At 38.2% G+C, this 16,354-nt stretch overlaps 1 pseudogene; it reads right to left on the minus strand.

The window, feature by feature from the left end:
• Positions 1-1,102: 1,102 nt before the first annotated feature.
• Positions 1,103-13,716, minus strand: LOC140515873 (peptidyl-prolyl cis-trans isomerase FKBP7-like; annotated as a pseudogene).
• Between the last annotated feature and the right edge of the window lie 2,638 nt (positions 13,717-16,354).

Below are 16,354 nucleotides of genomic sequence, written 5' to 3' on the forward strand. Positions count from 1 at the left end.
TAGTGGATACATCACTGGGCCTGAAATCAGGACGATTAGTGTTCCTGAGTTTCAAACTGACCTCACACACTTACTAACTGTATTACCCTGGGCAAGTCACCTATCCCTGTTTGTCTCAGTTTCCTCATCTGTACAAGCAAGTAGAGAAGGAAATGGCAAACCACTCCATTATCCTGGCCCAGAAGACCCCAAAATCGGTTCACAAAGTGTTGGGATTTTACAATGATTAGTTCACTTAAATTCACCTTACAGTTCCAATTAGGCTAATATTTTGAATTAAGCTACTATCCATTAGTTTAAAGATAAAACTATCAAGTCAATACATTTTTCACAAGTCTTGATGCCGCATGGAAAAGGCCTGTGGGAATGCAATTTTCCTCCAACTGGAACCAATGATCTCTCTGACCCTTATCTTCAGGAATATTCAGATATGAAAGGGAAAGATCCATCTCACATACACATGAATAAACAGTTGTTGAAAAACTATTGAAAAATCACATCCTGAAGTTTACTAGTTAAGAGAAATATAGGGGAAAGCTTATCCTTCCTGACATCTTTGTAATAAATGATACAGTCTATGAGTAGAGTAGTTTCTGAAATTATACTTGATGTTAGTGGGACAAAAAAAAGTCCCTGATTTGAAAGATAACATAAATCCGTTCTTGAAAACTCATCAGTTGAACTGAGTTGTCTCTGTATTTGCGTCATTCAATCACCTTCGTGGGGAGGAGGGGAAATCAAACTTCAGTGTCTCTATTACTTTAAACTATACTATCACAATGAGACAAAAAAAAATAACAAAATATTCAAAGACAGCAATCAACATTTAGAAAAACTGTTGAGAAGGTTAAGGATTTAAACATAGACATTTTGTATACTCTACATTAATAAATATTAGTTTGTACTTACAATATTTTTAAAAAATTTTCCACTACATTTTGGGGTACATTGTAATTTAATACTAAAAATTTACATAAAGTTCAGAGATTTACGTTTTACAAGGTTATCAAAATATTGCCTTTTAGAAAAAAAAAGCAAAATTTGGATAAAAATAATTTTGTACATGATACAAAAGATAGTCATGTGAATTTAGAAAAATATGCTAGACTTCTTCATGATGATATACATTATATTTCTTGGAAGAATTGAAGCCATTTCCATAGTGGTAATTTTTCTTAAAATTATCTTCTAACACAGAATCATGATATGACTGGTCACATGGTTTTTCCTCCTTCTCAAATTTCTTTTTCAAAGAATAATTGATCTGTATTCCAAAATGTTACTTGTCCTTCTCCACACTGATCTGTTTAAATATTTCAATGTTTCAGACTTCTTTGGTCGCAGGAGAGAGTTCAATCTTGAAAATCAGTGTTGTATCTGGTGGTATCAAGCCTTGTCCTGACCTATAAGCAAAGAGCTAAATAGTCAAAGATGATTTCTGGACAACTGACTTTCATATTTTTAATTTGTCCAGCTATACTCTCCTGGTCGCAGGAAGAAAACTTCCATAGCCTTCCTTTCCATAGGCCAATGAAGGAGGTATTGTCACTTCTTTTTTCTCCAGAACACATACCCATCATAGCAATATCTAGGTCTTCGATACCCAACACCAGGAACAAACCATTTTGGATGACCTTTAATTTGTGTCTGGCTGCAGTAGAATTGGGTGCTGTTTTCCCATGACATCATAATGGGCATTGACTATGTCCCCCTTCCTACTTTTGGGAGAATAGGTTTCTGGAAAATGAAAACCTTCTATTTTCACTTCATTCATAACTTCCTCTACATTTTGTCCCTTAAAGCATTATATGCATATGTGATTGTCGTTGGGTAGCAGGATCCAGAAATGGTGGGCAGGAGTACCTGCACCTGGGGTTGAGAGTAAGGCCAGCAGTGGCAGAATGACAATTCCCCTGGGGATTTTTGAGTTTCCTTTGAGGGGGAGAAAGTAGGGTGAGAGGAGGCAGAGGGGAGGGAGAAAGGAAGAGGAGGAAGGAATGGTGAGAAGGAAATGGGGAAGAGAAAAGGGAGGGAGGAGAGAGGGGAGGGTGAGAATGAAGAGGGGGAAGCAGGAGAGGAGGAAGTAGAGGGAAGGGGAGGAAGATGAGGGGGAACAGAAGAAGGAAAGGGAAAGGCGGAGTGGAAAAGAGGGATGAGTAAGAGGACAGGGAAGAGAAGTCAGGGGTGGGAAAAAGGAGAAGGGGAAGAGAGGGAAGAGAAGGACGTGGGGGAAGAGTTGAAGAGGAAGGAGAAAGGGGAGAGGGAAAGGGAAAGAGAGAGGAGGAATAGGAAGGAGGGTGAAAGGAGGGGAATGAGGAGAGAAGTTGCTTTCTACTTACAATATTTTCATGCATTTCTCAAACTTTATCAAAAGAATTTCAAGAGACAAAAAGAAGTCCTATTAAGAGAACTTTGTAATTTTTGTCCTGAAACTGATGCAGTTTAAGGAGTTCAGGGAGTCGTCAAAGAACAGAGTATCACACAGGGTCATTTTGAATGAATTCACGCACTCAAGCATTCTCTAAGTAAAGTTGTCAAAGGTTTATTGTAACTCCAGTATGGCAGGTAGAGCTCCTAACTAAGGGAACTTGCATTCCTTAAGGAATTTGCAACTTAACAGGAATGACGTTAAAGCTTATATTAGGGAAAGTTCTGCATTATCTGGCAGAAATGCTAATTATATGATAACTTACAACCTTGGTCACTGATCTCATTCACTACTGCAAACTAGGGGAAGTGGATTCTCAGGGGTGTATTTTTGGTCTGTTACCTCTGTAGCAAGATAGCTTTGAGAGTTGGTGTCTGTAGCTTGATCTCTAGATTGCATATAATAACTGTGGGTATCAATACAAGATAATACCGTGGTTACAAGAAAATCCTGTTTTTGCAAGAGGATTTCTTCAGAGGTCAGCTTGTTCTTGGGGCAGGGAAAGATAGTTTGGGTTTTTTTTTTTTTTTTACTGGGTCCTACTCATGAGTTATTGCTAGGTATAGTGTCTGGGCTGGGGAGAAAACTGTCAGGGATAGTGTTTTGAATCTGGGGAGGAACGTGATATTGGAATTGGGTCCAAGCACAAGCACCCAAGCACCCCATCAAAACCAGAAACTGGGAGAAGGGATTATTTTTCTCTTATATTAACAACCTAATTAGGATCGAGGTTTGTTGCCTTCCTATTTCCTTATTCTGGGACCAGGAGGTCAGTAAGTGGAGGGCTGATAAAGAGATTGGTCTAATCCTCTGGGAACATTCCTCCAGGATTGTACCCCACTATTAGAGGTTATTTCTAACTAAAGTGTAAATAGAAACTAATCTGGATGAATTCTAGCCCTAAAGCATAAGGCTCCTCTCATGGTTCAACAGGAGAGGCCTGAGTGGAGATGGATTCCTTTGTCCATATTGCTGGAGGAAACTGATCAAGTCAAGTTCTCAACAAATCTCCAAATTCCCTCTCCCCCCTTAATTGCTATCCAATCAGGGTTGATTTTTCACCTGTCAGGGGCACCTCCTTTTACAAAGATACTTAAGAATTCAGTAATCTTCGTGGTTTCACTTTTCTTTACCAAGAAAGACCACTTACCATCAATTTGTTGATTATTTGCTAATATCATTTAGAAATTGTTAATTAATTACCCAGAAACCCTATATTGGCCTTTTCATTCATAGAAACCTTTAAATTATAATAAGATCATTTTTAAAAGATGGAATTAATGTAGTTGGAAGGCATAACATCGTCTATGATTAAAAAATCACCCATACCTAACGAAAAGTGTTTGCTCAAATAGAATTATTGAAGCAGAAAGGTGAGAGTCTCTAACCTGACCGGACAAAAAAGATAAGACTTTGTTCGGTTCTGAGACCACATTTTAGGAAAGGTCACCAATAAGCTGAAGGTTTTGTAGAGCAGGGCAACCAGGATGATTAAGGGTCTTGAGTTCATGCCATGCAAGGATTAGCTGAAAGAACTTGGGATCTTTATTTAGGAGCAGGTAAGATTTAGCATAGATACTGTGGAGTAAGGATCAGACTTCCTTTGCTTTGAATCAAAGGACAGAACTAGGAGCAATGAGCTTATGTTGACTGAGGTGAGAAAAAACTTCCTAACAATTAGAGGTACCCCAAAGTTGAATGGGTTTCCTTCAGAGGTTGTGATGTGGCTACAAACAGCCCCTGAAGGGTTGAAAATAACATTAAGGGTTGCTTTTGCAATACTTTGTGAAGCCCCTAGTACATTCTGTAACCTGAAGGTGCCTAAAAGTCCTTTCCTCTTTATCTTGAACTTGTACCAAAAGAATTGCTTTTATTTCCCTTATCCTGTGTTCCTTGGGTCCTTCAATTTTTAAACTATCCTCCTACCCTGTCCTTAAATCCTTAAACCATAAAGAATTTCTTTTGTCTTGTTAATCGTATGTCATTCTTTCCTGTCTTTAATCTTTAACCTCCATAAAAACCTCTAAAATACTATCATCATGCTGAGCATTCCTCCCCCAAATATCAGAGTCTCGCTTAGCTTTCTTGCTAAGGAGGCCCGTGATGCTTTTTCCTATAAAATAAAAAGTTCCCCTTGGCTAAAAGAAAAGGTCTAAGTGAATTTTTTCACGTATGAACCAGTTGTCCCAATTCTAAGCCTCATCAGTTGGGATTAAATAAGAGTTAGTGAGGTTTCTCCCACTTGAGGCCTTTAAGCTGAGGATTATTTGAGCCTCCCAAAAGATGGCCAAAATCCAGCTTAAGCAAGAAGAAGCAGCACCATGGTTGGCATAAAAGACAAGCCTTGTGTGCTGTCTGAGTGAACCCAAAGCTCTCCTTCTGCATTTAGCTGACTGGAAACATTCTCCTGACAAGGACCAGGTTTCACCAGACATTTTCCTTATCTTAGCATTGTATGATATTTTAGACATTATCTTGAATAATGGGAGCCCTCTTTCCTTATTGTTTGTGAACATTATGTGACACTCATGTTTTGACATCTTTGTTTATGGTAGAAGAAACCCAGACTTCCTGGGCTTCCTCTTGGAACTATAATTTCAATTGACACTATGGCACCTCTCTTATTGCTTTATGGACCCCATCCTACTGTGATATTCCCATTTTATGTCATTTCCATGTTTATGGTTGACACATAGGGAGATTATAAATTTGACTAACATAGGCATCCTGAGCTCAGAAGTGGAAGGAGGCATGCTCTGAAGGTATAAATGCAGAGGGTTTGGCTTTGGCAAGGAGAAGGGTCTCCTCTTGGTTGGAGGTAGGAGTTAAAGGAAAAGATAATGGGTGAAACTTTTCAGATTGATATGAGCTGATAAAGAAAGGAAAAGAGAGACCTCTTGGTTAATGACCTAATTTTTTTTTAGTGAAATATAAAGTGAGGTCCTCAGCTGTGAGGGTGAGGAGGGAGGGAGATACTGTTAACTCATAAGGAACTGAGGCAAATAGGGTGAAGTGACTTGCCCAGGGTCACACAGTTAGGAAATGTCTGAGGCCAGGAACGTCCTGAACTCAGGAAGTTGAGTCTTTTTGACTGTGCCACCTAGCTACTCTTCTGCTAATGTAACGATCAGTTATTGTTTTATTTTAACCACCTTTAGATAGCAATTGCATTTTTTATTCCCCCTAAATATTTGATACCTTTCCTCTTTCAGATATCTTTCAGATACAGAGCCTTCAACCCTGTCACAATTGTTATCACATTCAGTACAGAATTCCTTGATACGTACATACATACATACATACACGTACCTACATACATATGTATATATTTGTTAAGTCCAACTGCCCTCCCATTTTTGTGGTCTTTCGGGCCATTTATCGTACCTTATATACATATACAACATCGCTAGTTGTGCTGTTACAATCCAAGCGTCCACTGTCATTGGTGGAAAAAAGAGTTTGTTATAAAATACTTTCTCACTTTTGGGGGCTGCTTGTTGTATATCTCTACAAGTTTCACCCTTTAAATGTTCCCAGAATAATATGGCTTTATTTAATCACTTGCCAAGTGTTGTGCAAACCACCTAAAAATTAAGAAAAACATTATTTTACCCTCTATCCCAACCTAAGTCCTTGCCCTTTGCTAACATCAGGATTGCCTCTGTCATGTATGGTAGGATGATTACCTTGATTTATCACACTTACCTGGATAAGAAAAGACTAAAGAAGGTTGTGATAATTGTCAAATGTTTAAAGGTTCATCACCTAGAAGAGGGCATAGCTTTGTTCTGCTTGGCAAAAGTAAGAGCAATGGGTAGAAATCAGAAGAAACTTTAGGCTTGATGTAAGGAAGAACTTCCTAATAGGAGAGCTACCCCAAAGTGTAATAATGATTTTGCCTTGGGAGGTGCTGAATTTAATTCTATTCAACTAACATTTATTAGGTATTTACTATGTTTAAGGTACTGCTCCTAATCACTGAAAGTCTTCAAGCAAAAGGTGGATGACCACTTGCCAATGATGCTGTAAAGGGTGTTTAGACAGGGATTGGATTAGAGGACTTTTCAGGTCTCTTTCACTACTAGGTATAGATCTGGAAGGTCACTTAGAATCTCTTGATACTAGGACTGATGCCTGCTTGCTGAGAATTCCTGAGATCACGAAAAAGTGACATGTCAAACTGTAAGGACTTAAATCTACTATTTATACTTCCCAGAATTTCATTACCTCAGACCTCTGAGAATGACAAAGGCATTGCGTACCTTGGATGAGAACACCCCTAAAGTGTTCTTGGGGTAAGGATGGCCAAACTGCTGACAATGTGGCAATAAAACTCTGAAAGTTATATGGAATATAACCCCTTCCTGCTCCCGCTATTATGTTATTATATCTATAAATATATATACATATATATATGTGTGTGTGTATACATATGTATGTATGTGTGTACATGTCTGTGTGTATACATATATGTATACTTATGTGTGTACACATCTGTCTGTGTATATGTGTGTGTGCAGATAGATATAGTCCTCCACTGTGAACATGTATTAACTCTATGAATCATTATTAAGTGATATAGTGCAGTGGAAAAAGCGCTGGTTGTAAAGTCTTAAATTCACATACTCTTACTGCCACTTATTACCTTGTCTGGTCTTGGGCAATCAATTGACCTTATTGGGCTTCAGTTTATGTGTATACTATGCAGATTGAACTAAATGGTCTCTGAGGTCTCTTCCAACTGTAGATTTGTGACTGTATTTCCATAGACCTGTCATATATTTCTTTTCTGGACAGTGGGATTGGATATGCTCTAAATCATCTTAATCTTATACTTCTTACCCAGTCTACAATGTTCTATTAACAGACCATACCATGATCTCTCCCATTTTAATTCTGTTCATAAATTCATATCTGGAAGAAGTGTTTTACCTTTCCATTATTTTTTTAGATACAGAAACTAAGGTCAAAGGAGATTGAATTATTTTGTCAGGGCAACGCAACTGTAAGAGTAGCCGAATGGAGACTCAAACCCAGGTCTTAGGCTCCAAATCTAGCGCTCCTCTCACTCTCCCCTTTTCTTTATTTCTCATCTTCTGACTTTTACTCAGTCTTCCATGTTTACAACTGTAGTGTTATATATTTGACTGCTTCTGCTACTCTCATATCCAAAGAATTAATGACAAAGCATTTGGTAAGAACTAAGGATACAAATACAAAGCAAAGATAGCCTCTGTGCTCAAGAAACTTGCACTCTAATGGGGGAGACCACACCACCACACACAAAAGTGAGTGGTGGCCAGGAAGGGGATAATTTCTTCCAGAAAGTTGGAGGTATAGTGAGTGAGGTCAATCAAGAGTGATTGTCACTCAGAATCCAGAAAGTGGAAGAGTTGCTTTAAGTTAACATAGTTAAAATAGTTATCTTAGTTAGTGCACTTAACTTAATTAGCATAGTTCTAGACCTGGAGAAGGGGAATGAAGGTGAGGATGGGGGAACTGAAATCAAGCAATGCTGAGACTTTCTTGAAACAATTGGGAGATGGGCAGGGGGACAAGACTCCAGGACAGAAATTCATCTGGAATATAGTTTCTGATGTTGGAAGGAATAAAGTGGGTCCAATAAGGCTGGGGCTGACCAAAGTAAATGCACTGAGGTGCATTCTCTTCTGATTCTTCACTCCTTTAAAACAGTTTCTAAGGAAAAATAATAATGCGAGGATCATGTGGCCAGACTTCGTTGTCGAATAAGCTTGGTATGAAACATGTAATTCATAATTCTGTTGAATATAAAGTTAAAAAAATCAATTGGGCAGGTAATGGGAGGAGGAGGAGGAAAGGCATAAGTCTGATCATCACTGTTTATTGGTAAATATTTGAGAAAGCAATAATTTACAGAAGAAGGAAAATCTGGAAAGCACAAAATAAATAGATTTTATAAAGCTTATAAAACCAGGATTAGAACCATACATTTAGTTTTTAGAAATATGCGCACCAGGATGCTGAAAATATTGGAACGTGTCCAGGGAAAAGCAATGAAAAGCTTAAAGAATGATTTGACTTAATGATGAGAGATACAAAGTGAAGTACATAGGGTTTAACTAGGCTGGGATTGTAATTGTTTTCCTAGCTTTTGAAAAGAGGAAAAACCCTTTATTAAGCATTTCCTACGGGCAAGTCACTGTAGTAGGTGCTAGAAATACCAAATTACTGTGGGAAAATATGGAAGATACTGGAAATAATAGATTAGTAAGTAAAAATACGGAAACTAATGACTCTTCCCTCCCCCACTCCAGCATGAAAATGATTACAAGGAAATGTTTGTCAGAAATGAAATGGTCATATTATTTCAGGTAAATCACAGTCCTGTATCAACAAATCAATTAACATCTATTAAATATCTACTGTGTGCAAGGTGCTATCCTAAGTTCTGGGACATAGGAAGACAGTCAAAGCTCTGTCCTATATATTGCAGAATATTAAAGAGGATGAGGTCAGAAAAAAGGCTGTTGGATTAGGTGATAAAGTTCTTAGCAAACTCCCAACAATTAAAACTATATGAAAATGGAATGAGCTACATTCTTCCCTCTCTGTTATTGAATATATTTAAGCAGATCCTGGATGACCCCTTGTTAGAGATATTTTAGAGATGGTTCCTCTAGTCTCATTTTCACCTCTTAGAATCTTTGGCTTTCCTTAAGGCTCAGCTCATGCTCCATCTTCTATGGGACTTTTTTCTTGGTTCCTTTAGTTGCTAGTATTAGTATCAAATTATTATGAATATATTAATCTGTTTATTTGTTGTAACTCTTGCCCTGCCCTGCCCTCCCCTCCCAACAGAAAGTGAGCTTCTTGGGGGCAAAGACTGGTTTTTTATTCATTTTGTTGTTTTACCACCCCCAGCCCAGCCCAGCCCAGCACTTTCACATAGTAGTTGCTTAATAAATGCTTGTTGGATTCTAAGATTCTTCAAGTTCTATGTTCATAGATAGCAAGAAATGGAAAATAAAGCCACCTGAATGTCTGGCTGTAAATGTGAAAACTGAATACCTCGTATATTTGAAAGGTATATATAGCAGGATAAAATAATAATTATTTTGTTTGATATACTTAAAACATATGATATAAAATCAGGAGTGGAAGAAAATTAGCTAGATATTCAGAATTTTTTTCTGAGGGGGAGAATTTTAAAATTTTGGAAACTTGGTCACTTTAGACAACAACAAAAATTGATGTGCTAGCCTGGCATGGTAGATGGCCTGAATACCTCGTTATATCTTTTTAGTCTGTAATTTATTTATTCCTGAGATACTTCCTCAAGTAGAGTATGAATAAATGTATCCAGCAGGAAACGTTTCATAGTGATTAGACATACAGCTTAAAAATAATTTACCATGCAAAGAACATAAGGGATTCATTAATGACTTTTATTTTAAGTGTACATCTGCCCAAACCTAGTTGAAAGATGATCAAAGACAAAACACAGTTTTTCAGAAAAACCTGTCACACTCCAGATGCTCTGTGGCAGAGGCTTTGGGATGTCATTAGAGTGCAGGGAACTACCACAGAAATAAAACATAAAAAAAAATCAGAGGGAAAAACTCTTTTTACTCATTACCATAGGAAAAAAAACACCAAAAACTGAAAACCAGGGAACAGTAAAGTGAGAGATGTGAATCATGGCAGGGAAGCTGATGGGTTTTCTTTCTCAGTCTATCTTTCAGTAACACCAGACACAAATCTTTTCCTTTTTCTTCCTCCATCTGTCACATTAGAGTGGCCCAATGCCACAGGTTTGAGTGGGATCCAGAATTATCCTTAGTCATTTTCAAGGACTACAAAGTATTCTACAAGTAGGTTGGAAAAATGTGGAGGCAGGAAGAACCACATTCAGTTAACAGTGGTTTTAAAATTCATGAGGGAGAAATTGAATTGGGACAACATCTCTTATTTCCCTTGAGATCTGGCAATTGAGTATAGAGGTAAGGAAGTGAAACTGTGATTTGAAAGACGTTATAGGGACCCAATCAGGTAGCTCTAAAGCTATGATTCTAGTGCTTGTTATATTACCTACTAAAGGATTTGTGGAGGGTTACTCCTAATCTATGTGGGTGTCTTCAACACTTTACAGTTTTCAGGAGGGAAAGTGAATAGGGCTAGAGCAGCTATGGTGTGGAGAATTGAGTGAGAAGGAATATTATGTCTTTAGAGTAGTCAGTCAACAAGCATTTTAAGGCACTTATTACATGCCAGGCACTCTGTTAAGAATGGGAATACAATGAAAGGGCAAAAAACCCACAACATACTCACGTTCTAATGGGGGAGAGAACATGCAAATAACTATTATATATAAGATATATACAGTATATCTGGAAAGTATTCTTGGAGAGGAGGTACTGAGGGGGGGAGAACCTGGAAAAGCATCCTGTAGAATTTGGGATTCAAGATGAATTTTGAATAAAGCCAGGTGAGTGAGGAGTCAGAGATGAGAAGGGAGAGCATTTCAGGCATTGGGTCAGCACAAACGCATAAAAGTTGGGAGATAGGAGTGTCATGTTCATGAGGAACAGCCAGAGACAGTGTAAATGGATCATAGAGTGCATAGAGTGGCACAAAGAAAAAGAAGAAAAAGGTAGGGAGGGGGCTGGATTATGAATGGCTTTCAATGTCAAAACAGAAAATTTTATATTTTCTGCTAGAGGTAACAGGGAGCCATCGGAATTTATTGTCTCTGTTAGAGGTAGGGCAAGAGTGTTTGATGTACTCAGACCTGTACTTCAGGAAAATCATTTTTGTAGCTGAGTGAAACATGGACTGGTGTGGGGAGAGATATGAGGCAGGGGAACCAAAATGAAAGCTATTGTATTAGTTGAGGTAAGAGGTGATGTGGGCCTGTGGTAGCTGTGCGAGTGGGGAGGAAGGGACATTTGTCAGAAATGTTGTAAAGGTAAAAAAAAAGAGATTTGAGAACAGTCAATAACATTTATAATAACATTTATTAAGTGCTGACTATATGCCAGACAGAAAAAATTCAAGTAGGATGTTATGGATTATTCTGTTTCTTGCTCCAGCAATAATTTCTTATCTCCAAAGAAGTGAGGGGGTATCTTCTTTTATCTCTGTTTTGGGGGCTAATTTCACATCTTTCTGTTTTGTTGCTGCTGATATTTTCATTTACATTGCTGTGATTTTTTTAATGCTGAGATCTTTAATGTTCAGACTACCTCCTTCTTAGCACACATGTTTTATGTATCACATGTTGTTTTGCATCATGGCTGCTTGTGCATGCTTCGTATCCCTCTATCAGACAATAAGTTCCTTAAGTGAGAAATCTATGTCTTGCCTAAGCTTGGTATCTATCTTAGTAACTAGCTCTATTATGCATAAATGATGTCAAACACACTTTATGGTGCTTTGTATGTTATGGGTAAAAGGTTGGTAAAAATGTTGATGTCAGGGAAAAGGAGGTAAATTCATTCAGTGAACATGCATGAAGTATCTATTAGGTATAGATCACTGCAAGGCCCTGGGATATTCCATATGTACCAGTTTATACTCCTTTTTAGTTCTTAGATGTTTCTTAATGATATACAATAATTAACTTAGTATATGTATCGTTTCAGAGCCTATGAAGTGTTTTACATGTATTATTTAATTTTATCCTGTAGGAAGGTGTTACAAGCATTATTATTCTCATTTCACAAATGAGAAAACTGAGGTTTAAGTGAGGTTAAGTGACTTACCTATGGACACATGAGATAAATGTTGGATATGGAATTAAACCTAGGTCCTTCTGAATCTAAATCTGGCGTTCTCTTCAATAGGTCTCTTTTATAATTCTGTTGTATTAGATTTGTATTCATTCATTAACTTTGAACATCTGCCATTTGAAAAGTATTGTTTTTGGCACTATGACATATACAAAGATGCCCTAGAGTGGGGGAGGTGACTAAGAAGGCCGTCTGATCTGAGCCACAGGGTCTGTCCCATCATGGCTTTAAAGGGCAGATGGAGCAGGATGAAGAATTTCAGGGCTACCAAAACCCTTTTGAGTCTGGTCTAAATAATGTGGCTTCCTTGCTGTGTTTGAAATGAATTCTCTACAGTCATACATGATGATAGATATCCATTCCAGAGCCAAGTGTAATAGAGTTCTGTTTTAGTGTTTATCAAAGAGTTTATATCCTACTAAAAGAGAGAAACAGGATTTGTATTTGCATGCCAATGACTACCCTTATTAATCTTTGCCCTTTTTTTTTGATTAAGTGAATTTCCAGGAAAGTGGAAATCAAAAAACTGTGATTTACTCTATATGAAAGAGTCATATCATCGCCCTGGAAGCTGACAAAGATGTGGAATTCCCTGTTCTGCTTTTTTTCTTTCCAGCAGCTTTTAACTTTTTAGACTCCACTCAGTACTCAAGTTAAAAGATGATTTTTCCAAATTCTGAGCTCCGAAAACCCAACCTGTGATCAGAAAACCCAGCTGTGCTCTGTCTATTTCTCGCCTCATTGACAGGAATAAAGATTCAGCAATCCCAACTCAACTAACAATGTTGCTGGTGACACCTGAGGCAAAAGAAAACCCAGCTCAGCACTTCCAGAGCAGTTGCTACTCTGTAGCATAACGTTAGTCAAAGCAAGGCAACTACTGGGTCAGATTTTACCTATAGTACACAATGTTGAGTTCCTGTTGAAGTCAACAGGAATATGAGAAATGAATGTGCTCCTGTCCATCAAAGTTGTAAGCAGATGTGACACCACTAACAGTGAGCACTTGTTGTGACACAGAAGAAAACATTGGTCTGCTCCCTTTGTCCCTACTTTAGCCATTACTTGGGACTCAGCTGTTCATGTGCCCTCCCTGCTGATGCAGGAGACTCAGGAGATTGAATGATGATAATGGGGTCTTTTTGCTTCTTTTGGGGACTCCTGAGTGAAGCTGGCATGACAAAAGGCCAATATAAAGGATGAGGAAACTATTACCCTAAGAGTCCTTACTTTTGCCCTTTCTAGTTTTTTGTGTTTAAGGCATAAATTAAGAAAATTTAGAATGTCAATCCAACTCAAATCTAGCCTTGGAGGTACAGAGTCCTTGTTGTCTAGTCTAACTTCAGATACCCCAGGGAAATCTCCCCTGACCCTGAGAGAAGCCAGGGGAATTTAGCCTGGTATGATCTTAGGCAAGAGCAGATCATCACAGTTTAGAACTTGCTTTTGCTTCAGCTAGAATTAAATGGGTTTATAGGGATGGTAGGTAGTGGCAGATTAAACTCTCACCTGTACCATGACGGGGTTAGGCAAGTGTAGGTTACCTCTAACATCCCTCAGCTTAACATCCTATGTTTCTAAGAGTCTCTGTGCCCCCAAGGCACTAAGTGTTTAGGAGACTATCCTCATAGGTTGTAATGGGAGTGTGTCTTTTTAAAACTATGGTATTATAATGAAAAATATTATTTGTTTCTTAAAATACTGTAAGATGTTAAAGTAGAAAACAGACTTTATTTTATTTACAAATTATTTTTAACAATTATAGTTATATGCTTGCCAACAGTCTTTGCCAATGTCATAAAAAATGCCTTTTGTTGGGTCCAAACGAAAGAAAGATTTCCTGTTTGTTGTTAGAGTCTCCAAATACCACCTGGTAGCTTTCTATTTTAACTACTCATTCTTGTGAGCTGGGCATTAGTTTTCTCTTATAATGGTAAAAAACTGAAAGTGCCCTAAATAGTGAGGCCCTGGGGCAAATCCCTGATCAATTATTTCCTAATAGTAACTTCCAATTGTTAACTCTGAAAAAAATGACTAGAGTCACACAAGTGGGACCTTCTTGATGAAATAAGACCTTTTATCTGTGTAACATTCTGCTGTGAGAAGAAGCAGATGACCAGATGCTGATGTAGGCAGGTGGGGTTGAAATTTTGAGTCAAAGCCATTTCTCAAGGAGCAGAGAATCACATAGGACAAGGGACAAGTTTGAACTGCCAGAAATGAGAACCAGCATAGAAGGGAAAATATCCCTATCAACATGTCAGAGGTAGTGACAAAACTACTCTGTTACCACTTCTGGAGAGAAGGATGGATGATGCTAAATTAATAGTGGTCAGAGGGAATTGTCAGGTGGAAAGAACTCAAGTAATTCAGCCTCTTCCATTGCTAATCTTTAAATGTACTGCGGCCTTGAGGTCACACGTGGCCCTCTAGGTCCTCAAGTGCGGCCATTTGACTAAATCCAAACTTTGAATCCAAAATTGTTCTGTAGTTTGGATTCAGTCAAAGGGCCACACTTGAGGGCCATATGTGGCCTGAAGGATGCAGGTTCCCTACCCCTGTACTGGACCTAAACACATTTGACACCCTGGTAGATTCTGAGACATGGCACAGACTGACTAATCATTTCCCTCTGTGTATTCTTTTCAACTCAAATAAACAAGAATTTATGATGTGAGCTGGCTTACGCTTCTGTTTCATGATCAAAAGCTTATTGAACCTTGGTGTCAGCCAGGTACCTCATGGCCAATCCAATAAGCATTTAGTAATGACTTACTATGTTTAAGGCTTTGTATTATGTGGTAAGGGATAAAAAGACACAATGAAACAAATAGTCCTTGGCTTCTAGGAGCTTCCATTTTACTGAGGGGACACTATGATTCTTGAAAGTTAAGTTAGCAAGAACAAGCTTTGCCAGGTCCTCCTAGGAAGGAAAGGCTTTCAGCAAGGGATGGACTGTACATCTGGCTCATCATCAGGGTGACAACAGTGTGATGGATTTTCTTGTCCTTCTCAGTTCTCAGACATCATCTTCCTAGGAGCAGAGAGATCACAATCTGTGTAAGAGTGGAAAGTTTCCAAATCAATAAAATTATATGTTTGAAGTAATGAGACACTTCATGTCTGCATGTGATTGGTTGAGAGGTAGACTAGTTGAGATAGTATTCAAATTAGTGTAAACCTATCAGTAAGGCAGCATGTTATAAGTGGATAAAGAGATGTCCTTGTGGTCAAGATGACCTGGATTCAAGTTATATTTCTGACACATATTGCCTATGTGACCCTGGGTAAGTCAATTGATCTGGCCTGGGCAGTCTACATTGGTACACGGAATTTCCTCACTGGGAGTTTGTAACACCAATGAAATTACAGGTTCAGTTAAAAAAATCAGCATTACTGGAAAAATAACTCAAAAACATATGTGAGTAGAATATCACCTTTATCTATCACTGTCTTAGTTTTCAAGGCCACCTTTTTTCCACATTGTTTTCTTGTAGCTGTTGATAATAAGCAACCCTGCAACTTCTCCTTCCCCACTGATACCTATCCTAACCTCTTTGAAAGTGAATGATTAGATATGGAAAAAAGTTTCTTTGTTCCCTTTCTCCTTCCCCAAGATGAATGGAGCCAAACCTTCTGTAATGCCCTTTCTTGTAACAGTTTAGAAAGGAACTCAGTGTTTATTACTTTTTATTTTTCTTTCTCTAGTTCTTTGTTCTCTATGATATTAACAAAGGGAGTAGCCCTCCAAGTAGCCATAATTTCTTTACAGCTAATAAACTTTCTGTATACTAAATTATCCAAAGTTCAGCCTGGAGAGTCACCAATATAAAAGAACTGTAAGCTTTTTTTTTTCTACCATGAGTTTTAATTAGTATGTCTTGACTTATTGATATGGGAAAAGCTATAGAAAAGTGGTCTACTTTTCTGGGCAAGGAACAAGGAACAAAGTTACAAACACATGCTGCTCCCTATGCCTAGAGTAATCTATGCTACTGCTACCTCTTCACCCCCCCCTCCTACTTCACATCTCCACCTGCTGTATTGGATAGAGGGGGGTTTCCTAACCTACCCATCCAAATGCTTCTACTTTCAGGAAACCTCCTCTAATATACCTCCTTTCCCTGTAAAGCAGGTAACAACCTTTCCTTCCTTG

The sequence above is a fragment of the Notamacropus eugenii genome, chromosome X (genome assembly GCF_028372415.1).
Source record: "Notamacropus eugenii isolate mMacEug1 chromosome X, mMacEug1.pri_v2, whole genome shotgun sequence".
Lineage (NCBI taxonomy): Eukaryota > Metazoa > Chordata > Mammalia > Diprotodontia > Macropodidae > Notamacropus > Notamacropus eugenii.